Source organism: Heloderma suspectum, chromosome 5, assembly GCF_057233095.1.
Source record: "Heloderma suspectum isolate Gila_16-S chromosome 5, 16-S_ref, whole genome shotgun sequence".
Taxonomy (NCBI): Eukaryota; Metazoa; Chordata; class Lepidosauria; order Squamata; family Helodermatidae; genus Heloderma; species Heloderma suspectum.
Window position 1 is genome coordinate 158,944,857 of NC_139462.1, and position 12,343 is coordinate 158,957,199.

The following is a 12,343-nucleotide window of genomic DNA, read 5'->3' on the forward strand; positions in this document are numbered from 1 at the left end:
CTTTTTTTTTTTAAGTCACCCGTGATAGGCTACGTGACGATTAACATAGCCTATCACGGCTGACTTTGCAGATCTAGCCGTGATAGGCTACGTAAATCGTCACGTAGCCTATCACGGGGGCGTTTTTTTTTTTTTTACTTTTTATTTTGCGGCCGGGCAAGGAAGGCGCCTCCTCCCCGGCCTGAACTTCGGCCAGGCAAGGCAAGGCGCCTCCCCCCCGGCCTGAATTTCGGCCAGGTGAGGCGAGGCGCCTCCCCCCCCGGCCTGAATTTCGGGGGGAGAAGCGAAGCGCCTCCCCCCCACCGCGAAGCAAGCTGCGAGACGAGGTAAGTGACTTTCGAGCACTCCTACAAAATTCATGAAGTTCTCCATATTCGCAACAAAAAAACTCTTGGGATTACTATATATATATATATATATATATATATATATATATATATATATATTTCAAATGTGGAAGTGACTAAAATGGACTGGCTTGTTCATCCAGGCCCAGGGCTTTGAGTGCTTAGTAGGGATGTTGGAGAATTCCGCCATGGACTTCAGTGGCGGACTGGAGTCCATGGCGGAACAGACTACCCCCCTCGCCACCCCCCAAAACCCCCAAGGAATGGACCTACCTGGCGGCTCCAGCGGTGGTGGCGGCAGCTCCAGGTCGTCTTCTGGCTGCTGCTGGGCTGCAGCTGCAAATGGCAGCCGCTACGCCGGCTGCCATTTGCGTCCCCGCCAAGCTGTGATAGGCTACGTAAGTATCTATGTAGCCTATCACGGCAAAAGTAGGGATGTCGGAGAATTCCACCACGGACTCCAGTGAGGCTGGATTCTTTAGAATCAGCCCCGCCGGAGTCCGTGGCGGAATGGCCTCCCTCCCCGCCACCTGCAGAATCCCCCCGGGATGGACCTACCTGGTGGTGAATGCAGCGGCAGCAGCAGTTCCAGCAGCGGCGGATGAAGCGGCAGTGGCTCAAATGGCGGCCGTCGTAACACCTGCCATTTGCATCCCTACATAGGAGATGCCATTTGCGTCCCTGCTTTAGCCGTGATAGGCTATGTAAATATTTACATAGCCTATCATGGGCTAGCATAGGGATGCAAATGGCATCCCCTACGCAGGACACCATTTGCGTCCGCAGCAGCCTGGCAGCAGGTGGAGGCCCCACTGTGGATTGGCCCAGCTGGCAGCTCCGCGGACTGGCCACAGAGCACAGCCGGCTGGGCAGGATTCCGGAGGCGAGGAACGGATCGTCTCCCCCCCTGTCAAGGATTCCAGCGGGAGGAACGGATTGCCTCCCCCCACCTGCAGACCCCAGCGGAGCCAGGTAGTGGGGTTTTGTACACCCCTAGGCAAAAGACAAGGACGCAAATGGCGTAGCGGCCACCATTTGCATCTCTGCCTTTTGCCATGATAGGCTACGTAGATACTTACATAGCCTATCACGGCTTGGTAGGGACACAAATGGCAGCTGGAAGTCTGGCTGCGGCTGGCCCCGGCCGGCGGCTCCATGGCCTTGCCATGGAGTAGACCCGGCTGGGGAGGATTCCAGGGGGGAGGGATGGATCACCCCCCACACACACCGCGGACTGCTGGCCGGAACGGGGTAAGTATTTTGCACACTCCTAGTGCTTAGCTCTTGATAGTCCAGACTTGAATCCCTATTTATTCAGCCATGTTTGTGGTGCTGAATTGGGGCTGCCACCTCTTTTTTCTGACAGGCTCCTTGTGTTTATTGTACGGCAGGCAGGTACATCATGGTCCTCTCCATGGTGGGAACGCATGTACATATTGAATCTGGCTGGTGCAGACAGGGGAGAATTTCATTTCAACATGTTTTTGATAAGAATTTACCCAAATTTGCAAATTTCTTCATATTCAGGACAGAAAGAACTTGAGATTTAAAAAATTAGAAGGTAAGAGAAAGTGAAACTTACCGGTTTTACAACTCCCTCCTCCACACTACAACACTTTGTTGCAGAGCCCACTTGGGAACACTGAATGGGACACCACAAATTGAATGGAAAATATGCTCGAACTTCAGCTGTGTCCACCTTGTCCTTTTCGCTGCTTTATCGAGCAATGTCCCTCGGAGTACAGAACCTTGGGCAGAAATAATAAGGCTGTTGCACATTTATCTCAATGGGGCTGATGTGAGAAACGCTGCACTGTGCCCTTTGGAGCTAATGCAATAGGTACACTACTTATGATTTCGTGGGGTGAAATACATTATGCACAAAAAATGAGAATTAGGAGATAGCTGTGTTCCGTACATTAGAGAATAACAGTTGTGTTGTGTTAGAAGATAGAGTTCCAATTTGCTAATACAATCGCCCCTTTACAGTTGTTCAGGCGCTCCTCCACATGTTCAGTGAACATAGTCATACTTGGGGTTAGTCATACTTAGAGTAGATCCATTGAAATCAATGAGTCTTAAGAGGCTCATGACTTCAGTGGGGTTTACTCTAAGTATAACTAAGTCTGGGTCCAACCCGATGTGTGTGTGTGTGTGTGTGTGTGTGTGTGTGTGTGTGTTGGAGGTGGTATTACAGTGTCAGGTTCTGCTCCTGTCATACATGTGTCTCAGAAAAGAGCTCAAACATTTGAAAAAGGTTAACTCTGAAGTGATTGCCTTTTTATATGAAATTGATATCATGGATGACCTGTCATGAACTTCTGTAAACCACCCAGAGAGCTTCAACTATGGGGTGGTATAGAAATGTAATTCATAATAATAATAAAAAATACAACCTTCTTATCATGGACACAGCATCTGTCGATGTACAGAATGGATGCCAAAAGGGCCTTCCTTGGTGCATCATACTAAAGCCCCAGCACAAACAACTCCACAACAACACTTTATGACAATCATGAGTTAAAAAGCAACATTTTGAATTTAAACATACCTTGTTCAGGATCAGAGGCAGAATGATGGTGGATGTGAGGCAAGGTTTTCTTGATTTTAGAGTGCAATGGTGAGTTTTAGCCTTCAGCTCAACTTTATTAAGAACATAAGAAACACCATGCTGGATCAGACCCAGGGTCCATCTAGTCCAGCATTCTGTTCACACAGTGGCCAACCAGCTATCAACCAGGAACCCACAAACAGGATATGAGTGCAACAGCACCCTCCCGCCCATGTTCACCAGCAACTAGTGTACATAGGCTCACTGCCTCTGATACTGCAAGACATTCATTGAGGAAGAAGCAGAACTGCAGAAGTTCTATTTGGACATGGCAGAGATTCAGGAGTAGAATGGAGCTGTCTTCGGATGTTCAACATTCTATTCATGGAGAAGACACAAGGACAGGTCTTCTGACCCCGCCTCCTCCACCTTCAACCTCCCTGTGTTGACAGGAAAGGTCCGAACAGAGGGTGTAACTGAGTTTGGCGGAATCAAGGTTCCAGGTTGCACAGAGGCCAAATGTGGTTATACCCTCTGTTTAGACTATCCAGTTTAGCACAGCAAGGCCTAGAGTGGAGACAGTGGGGCCAGTCGATGCACCTCCATGTCCCTTCCATCATTAGAAGTTCGAACACCCGAGGGAGGCTTGGGAATCACAATAGCAACACACTTCCTGTCTCCCCATATTCCTGTCATGCCAAATCAGCACATATCATCACTGCTGTAGGAACTTCCTTTGAAATCTGCTATACTTGTATGGTTTCAAAGACATGCCAGAATTTGACAATGAAGCCTCTTAACTGGTATGGAACTTATCAGACATGTTCAAGGTAAGGTATTTTAGGAATGGGGTGGGGGACGATGACAATACTGAAGAAGCCCTCAGCAGCCATTCTTTTTATATTAAAACTATGTGGATTTTAGTTTAATTTTGTTTATTTTATTATTCCTTCTTCTCATAAGTCTTCCCACTTAGCCAAAGACTTATTTGGGATTAATGATTTTTCTTCTCTTCAGAAAAAGATTTAAGTATTTTTAGCCAATATGAAATGAGACAAGGAAAGCTACAATTGTCAACTCCACTTTAAGGTTGTGCATAGCACACTCTGCTTCATAAATATTTACGACAGCTCAATAATTATCCTGGACCTTGCAACCTGCCTTTCTTCATTATTACTGTGGGGAGCCGGAAAAAACGTTTGTTCCCCTTCAACCATACAGACAGCGTTATTATATTACAAAATATCCTCTTCTGCATTATTACAGGATTCTGTGCTGTTTTGATTTGATGGAATTAGCCACTTGAAGAGAAGGCAGAAACTCTCTCGTTTTCTCTCACCAGATCAATAGAGGCAGCCTGGCGAGCTTTCCAAAACGTCTCCATCAAAGCAAACCTGTCTTTTTTCAAATCCACCCATGGATTCATTTTTACAACAAAGGGGAAGGGAAGGATAGGCCTGTATCCAATGTCCTAAAATAGGCAGGATGACAGCCAGCCAAAAATAAAAGCATGTGGCTTATTTGGGGGGAAAATGATAGAAGAGATGTAGGTGTATCTGTTTATTCACTGGCAAGTAATGATGGGTGTGGAGTAGTAAGAGAAAGCCAAGAATCTTCTCTCTTCTGCTTCTTTTCTTTAACCTGAAAAAAAACAAATTATTCTGAGAGAATTTCCTCTGCCTCTTTCTCACACACACCAAGCCACATGGTAAAAACAAAACAAAAATCCTTCTAAGCTAGTAGAGAGACCAAGTTTCTCTCGCGGGTTGTAGGCCCTGCTTATTCTGTAGGCCCTCTCTTATTCTGAGAGATTTCTCTCTGCCTGTTTCTCATACACACCAAGCCACATAGTAAAAAATAAAATAAAAATCCTTCTAAGCTAGTAGAGAGACCAAGTTTCTCTCGCAGGTTGTAGGCCCTGCTTATTCTGTAGGCTCTCTCTTATTCTGAGAGATTTCTCTCTGCCTGTTTCTCATACACAGGCACATGGTAAAAAATAAAATAAAAATCCTTCTAAGCTAGTAGAGAGACCAAGTTTCTCTAGTGGGTTGTGGACCCTGCTTATAGCCACTGTCAGCAAAACAAAAGTGTCACAGCTGTTTCGCAGGATGTTGTTGTAGTTGTTATTATATTTATTTATATCCCGCCTTTTTCCCAATACTGGGACTCAAGGCGGCTTTACAATGTTAAATCTTATACAATTAAAACCTATAAATAAAAATATAAATACAACTGTACAAAAGTTAAAAATATAATAAAATCATCAATATTAAAATTGTAAAAATATTTTAACCAATAAATATATTGATTAAATATTTTAATCAATATTAAAATTGTAAAAATATTAAAACATTAAAAGACAGCCACAACTATTATTATTTTGGATGTTAAACTGTTGGACACTTTCTGCAAGCTAAGCATCTATTGATTCAGCATGTGAGGACTGCCAGAGTGATGTAGCCCCTTCTTTGCCTGTGTTCTGGAACATTCTATGGCTGTGGTATCCATGAGTACTAATGTGCCTGAGAACACCTCTCATAGTGCCTGCAAGTTCTGGGGGTTCCTGAGAGTTTTTGGTCTTATGAAATAAAGCAAAATAAAACAAAACAAAACATGTTCATTAGGCACCAGAAGAAAAGCACGGAATGGGGTTCTACAAACAAGGAGCCATGCCAGAAAAGGCCCTGTCTCCCGTAGCCTTCCAACTCACTTCAGCTCACTGGGCTATCCAATGTGGTGCCTGTAGGCACCAATTTGCCTGCAGTCACCTCTCATGGCACCTGCCAGGCTCTATGCCCTTCTTATTTTTTATTCTATTTCTTTTTTCTTTTTTTTTAACTGAGACGTTTAGTGATGCCTCCCAGCGCCATCTTTATCTGGCTTCAAAGGAATGTTTTTGTGTTTTGGAGATCAGATCCCACCTCTGCCTTGTACTTACGTTCTTGAACAAGTTAATGTTCCTTTAGTTTCATCTGTTTGCTGTCTGGAAAATTAGTGTCTTGTGACTGGCCACACCCACCATGGTAAGCATTTTATGAATGGGCAAGCTCCCCCTCTTGGCTGCCATTTTGTGAGAGCACCCATGACACTCTTATAAACATTCCAATGCTCCCACTGACCCAAAAAAGGACCCCTGTTCTAGGTAGCTGAATGTGCATTCAGCACATCCTCAGGGGCACAAGGCTAGAGACAAGCATAATATAAAAAGTGGGCTCACAGTACATTCTTCAGCCACACTAAGAACCAGTCGGTCTTCACAAGTTCACAACAGAATTGTCAAAGAAGCATATTGGCCTGTCAGCTTTGAGGCTCACTGCTTGTTACCTCAGTCACTCACTACCAATGTCTCATTCTTCAACTCCTCCTCCTGCCCATTGCGGCACTGTTGGCAGGCGGCTTTGCAGGAATACCCAAGAAATACTTTGCCCCAACATTTTGCTTGGCAAGGTGACATCACTTTAAAGAAATTCAGCCTGACATGGAGTAAGTTAAAACTTGGAGAACTTATGGGACCAGCTGAATGGGAAAGTATTTCGCCAGCAATTTTGCCAGGTGGTAATTAGCATTTGGTCACACACCTAGGTCCAGATTTAGCACAAGATCAAGTGCTTCACAATTAGATTAGGCACAAGAATTGGAAAATTAGGTATGAATACACCCTCCAGACAAAGAATATTCCCTCCAAATTGTTGCATAATTATTGATAAGTACCATGATCAGGTGGGGATCCTCCTCTCCACTCAAGCACAGCAATCTCAAGGAAGTACTGTCTTAATTAGATTTATCCCATCCTGAGGAAGATTTGGAAATGGATCCTTCCTATTGAAATAGGATCTTTCCTATTTGGTCCACCTAGACCAGAGTTGTCTCCCTCTTTTGTCAGCTTGATCTTAGTTGGACCCACAGCTAGGGATGGCATGGGTGCCCAGTTTGGGCTCAAAGCCCAGCAAGAAATCACAGGCTCAGTCCCCCAAACACCAATCCACAGCCCCCACTGCCTGCCTGGTTCAGCACATGCCATGCTGGGCAAGCCCACAGGTGTCTGCTCCCTCATTGAGCACCATTTGCCACTCAAATGGCTGGTCGTTCTTTTCCATAACTATCCCACCTATGCAAATGGGGGCCTTAAAAGGGCAATGTCTGCAACATTACAGGCACATTGCCCCTTTAAGGCCCCCATCTGTGTAGATGGGATACGCACAGAAAAGAACGAGCAGCCATTTGAGTGGAACATGATGCTTGGCAAGGGAGTGGGTGCCTGCGCGCCACTGCTGAGCAGCCGGCAAACCGCTCAGCAGCTCAAATGGCACCACTCACCTGGGTTGCATAAGGGCTGTGGGTTCAGCGAGTTCTGCGCCAGGCAAGGGCAGGGTGTCCATCCCTACCCAGAGCTTCTGTCCCTTTGTTCTCTTCCTTCAAGCCCTATAAAAACCCTGAGCTCTGGTGCCCAATATGTTCCTGGCCTTCCAAGGGGAGCGTACCATACGTTGTTCCTGGCCAACTCACACAAGGCACCACTCTGTTGCTGATGTCATTTGGGTCCTGGCCTCCTCCACCATGCAGGACACCATACAGTGTTCCTGATGTGTGGCAAGCCCTGTAGCTCCGTGGCCTCCCAAAGTGCCCGCCACCCCATTCTTTGTTTGCGTGACAAGTCCAGTGTCGTGGTTGCACCTGTTGGCTTTCTCACTCCCCTCCAAACTCTCCTGAAGCCCAGGAACCCAGGATTCTGCCACAGAGTCTCATTACCCTGAGCACTCAGTTCTGTCCACGCAGGTCCCTACTCTAGCAGAAGCAGTGCCCCACCTGCAGCTAGGGATGCTGGAGAAATTCAAGACAGACTAAATGAGCTCGGATTTCTAAGAATCCGACCTGCAGAATCCGCTGTGGAGTGACCTCCTCAGGCCACGTGGAGTCCGTGGACTCCCAGATCATCGTCGTGTCGTGTCCAGACCAAACTCCGCTCCACCAAAATGTAGCCACCGCTGCACCGCCGAGCTGTGGTTCGATCAGGTGGTAGAAGGATTAGCCGGCGCAATGCACCATTATGAGGGTATGCCCGATTGTACAACGATCTTCGAGGAGGCTCCTTCCATGTACTCCGACTTCCAGATGATTTTTTACATTCCCAAAATTTTTCACATATAAATTCATAGGGAAATATGTAAGTTTCTGCTGGGGAAACATGGAATGGAATGCGGGACAATATGCTAAATATTACGTACTAAGATAAATTATGTAAATACTTACATAAATACTTACATAATCATTTGCGTATTTTTCCGCATGACAAAAATATATATATTTGCATCCATCTGTGGGCAGACAAGGGAACAAAAGACACCTCACAATCCACGAAACACAGATGGAGCAGATTTTACACAGTCCGTAGATCCCTACCTGCAGTCGTTCTCAAGCTGATTTCCCCAACATTTGAACCCTGTGCATGGAGGCCTATGTTATTCATTTTGCCTTTTGTTCCATCTACTTAATACATGTAGGTTTGTTTTTGATATAAGAACAGATTATTTACATCCTGGAATAGGGACATCAGGGGAATCTCCGAGCTTTCATCAGCTCAGCTCACCAGACTTCAGTAAACTTCCCTGGGAGCTGGCCCGACTCGATCTGCATTGCACCAGGCCAGCTTGCAAGGTTTATTGTTGTGGGGTGTATCCTCATAAAAAAGAAAGCTGAGCAAGTAGGGATGGGGGAGAATTTCTCCCCGAAACTTCGGGGGGCCAAGCGCCAACGTATTCGGTCCTCCAAAGGTTGTTCGGGGAGAACTTCTCCGCCCCCCCCGCCCCCCGCCCCCCCCCCCGGGATGGGACTTACCTTTCACAAATGGCCTGAATTTCGGCCGGGCGAGGCGGGAAGCCTCCCCCCCTGGCCTAAACTTCGGGGGGAGCAGCGAAGCGCCTCCCCCCACCACGAAGCAAGCTGCAAGACCAGGTAAGTGACTTTCGTGCACCCCTATGAGCAAGTTGTGGCTGCAATTTGCACAACTTTCTATTCACGAGGGCAGGGGACCCAAGAAAGTTCCCAGATTTAAGGAAAAACCTGCAGCTTGACTCACAAATATAAGCCAAGTCCAGCAGGCGGCAGGAATCTGCCAGGCCCCCAAAAGGGCCAGATTTGCAAATGACAGACAGGTCTATCCTGAAATTCATACAGTGCCTTTGACCAGCTAATTCCCAAAATAATTATTGTACATATTTTGGATTCCTGTGTGTTCATTCAATAGATAAGCCCCTAGTTTGGAGTAGACCTGTGCTCACTGCAAGAAAAATTTGCCAAGTGGGGCTATAACCAATGCTAAAGGGTCCATTAAACTGAGCTAGTATTCCTGAACTAGCGTAGTCTTGCTTATGCAGGGAGGATATTTATTAACACCATCCTTCTCCACCTCCAGCTGGGAACACTAACAAAGCACGTCACAGGCAGGCACCTGGGTATAGGATGTTTCTCCAGCTAGTTATCCCCAGCCGCAGGCTGAGCTGGAGGAGTGATGAGTGGGCAGGAGAAGGAAGCAGCAGCAGGGAGCAAGAGTTCAAGTAGGAGGCGGCAATGCTGACAGCTGGCGTGCTCATCTGCTACCTTGGTTGTGAAGGCAGCACCACTGAATAATGGACCACGAGCCCTCTTTTTCTGATGCATCCATCTCCAGCCCAAGAGAGGACCCTGTGAATCACCACAGTATCATTGTCATTTTAGACACAGGCTAAATCCATTTTGGAATTCTACTGAAAGACATGTCACATTGAGTAAAAATATCCAGTGTGGAGGCTGTAATATTCTTATGGAGTATGGGAAGGAAAAGGCAGGGGGGGTGAGACAAATGAAGGGCACCTTGAGTTGCAAGAATAGAAGAGCTTGACAACAGATTTGCCTGTTTTGTAGGATGTCCTAATGAGCACGGTGGAAGGGAAAGCTTTGTCAGCTTTCCAAAAGAGCTAAGAGTGCAGTACGTCCTCTACTATGACCAACTCCTCCAACTTAGTCAAAATTAGTCATCGCAAAGTCCCAATGAAACTATGGATAGTATCTTATTGTGCCTGTGCACTTGCAGGACCCGCCGATCGCACAATGGGTCTTTGGAGCATCTAAAAATAACCCAAGACAAGCAGAATGGTCAGGTCAGCAGAACTCACAGAAGGGAGCTCCACTGACCTGTCCTGATCTGGAGCAAGCATTTCCACTCATTTTTCAGTTTATTTCAAGGCGTGCCAAGCCCTTTTCTGCAAGTGGTGGGTCTCATGAGCACAACAGATCTAGTGGAGGCAGAGCAGCCCCATTGGATATTGCCCCAAGGGACTAAGGTAGCAATGGTGCTAAATCATGACTAATGTTGCACCATTGCTTTCAGTGGGACTTAGTCCTGACTAACGTGAGCTGGACTGAAGGGTGAAAGAAGAAAAATTATAATGTGCTGCTCTTTGCTGATGGCTTTGGCACAACTGTATCCAAAGAACTAGGGCTGACCCTCCTATTGGGCAGAGTGAGATGATGACCCCAGGCAGCAGATACTGAGAGGAAGTGAGGTGTTTGGGGACAGAGCTGGGTGTGCCAGGCAGCCTGTCCTGCACCCCCCTAAGCTAGCCTGCTGTCCTTAGGTTGGGTAGAGCAGGTTGTCCCATAATTGTTGAAGTAAGATTCAACTGGATGGTCTACTTAACTTTTGTACATGGAATGCAGGGGAGGGTGATATCTTGACCTTCACCTCAGGGAGCAAAGTGTCTTTGGCTAGCCCAGCTAACAACCCAAATACCCACGCCCAGCAGAGGCTGCTGGGCGTGCTGGCTCTGATGTCAATGGGGCGGTGAATCCATGCCGGATTTCAGTCAGAACCAGTCAGAACTATATAGGAGCTATCCAAGGTGCTTCACACCTTGGATAGCTCCTTTAGAGTTCTGCTGACTGAAACCCGGAACGGATTCACTGCCCCACTGACATCAGAGCCACCAGTCTCCACTGCCCATGCCCCTCACAAGGAATTGTCTGTCTAGTTAAGAAATGGTGTCTCTCATGTAGGGTGGCCATGAGTCCTACTTCACGGGGGACAACCCTCCATTTGAAGGGTTGTCAAAGGAGAGTGCTCTGTTTGAAGGCACCCTCTATCTGAACAGCTGCCCGGTTGAAGTCTAATTTAAAGATGAAGAAACATCAGAAGAAAGAGATGGGCTTTGAAGTCGCCCATCAACAATTAGTGCCTGGACAGTCCACAGCTCACCTGGTCACAGTCCTCTCCACAATGATGAGATGTATTGCATTTCTGTTTAAATTATAGCCATGATTTCCAGATAGATATAAATTAGCATATGCAAACTGTATGCAAATTGGTGCCCTCTTTTGTCCTCTTTTTTGGTGATGCATAGTTGGTCACCCCACTGCCATGCCTGAAATATGGCTTAGGGCCAAGCCAGACATGACACCATCCCTGCACATAGCAATTGCATGAATGGTTTGCTTTTTGCCAAGGGAGGCAATCCAGATCAGGAACACAGAGAGGGTGGTGGAAGTGTTACCTCCCACACCAAAGTTCCAATCTGTACTTGCTATTTACACACAAACCAGAAAATAAAACATTAACACAATTGTAGGGGTGGACGAAAGTCACTTACCTGTCGTCGAAGCTTGTTCGCGGTGGGGGGGAGGCGCTTCGCTGCTCCCCCCGCGAAGTTCAGGCCGGGGGGGAGGCTTCCCGCCTCGCCCAGACGAAATTCAGGCCGGGGGGGAGGCTTCCCGCCTCGCCCGGCCGAAATTCAGGCCAGGGAGGAGGCTTCCCGCCTCGCCCGGCCGCAAACTCCAAAGTTTTTTTTTTAAAAAAAAAAAACGCCCCCGTGATAGGCTACGTGACGATTAACGTAGCCTATCATGGCTAGATCTGCAAAGTCAGCCATGATAGGCTACGTTAATCATCACGTAGCCTATCACGGGGGTGTGTTTTTTTTTCTTTTATTGGAATGGCAGCGGCGGCAGCCGGTTGAAAGACTGGCTGCCGCTCCCGCCCCGCACGAACACCCGCCGAACCGCCAGCCAGACCCGCCGCCAGGAGGGACATTCGGCAAAGGTAAGTCCCATCCCGGGGGGGGGGTGCGGGGGGTGGGGGGTGCAGAGAATTTCTCCCCGAAACTTGTTCGGGGGGCCGAAAACGTTGGCGCTCAGCCCCCCGAAGTTTCAGGGAGAAATTCTCCGCCATCCCTACACAATTGCTAATTGTATGAAAGGTGCCATATCTAGTTTGACCCTTAGGCCCTGTCTACATGGCACCCTTTACTCCGTCACAACTGCGCAGCCTTTCAGCTTTGAATTGGCTTCTGCTGGAGTACACCTGCAATTTACTGCATGCTTCCCTAACAGACTCCGCCTAACAGTGCCCCCTTTTTTGCCATTATGTGCAGCTGTGCAGTCCTGTGAGCATGGGGGTGTGACAATTCAGTGGCTG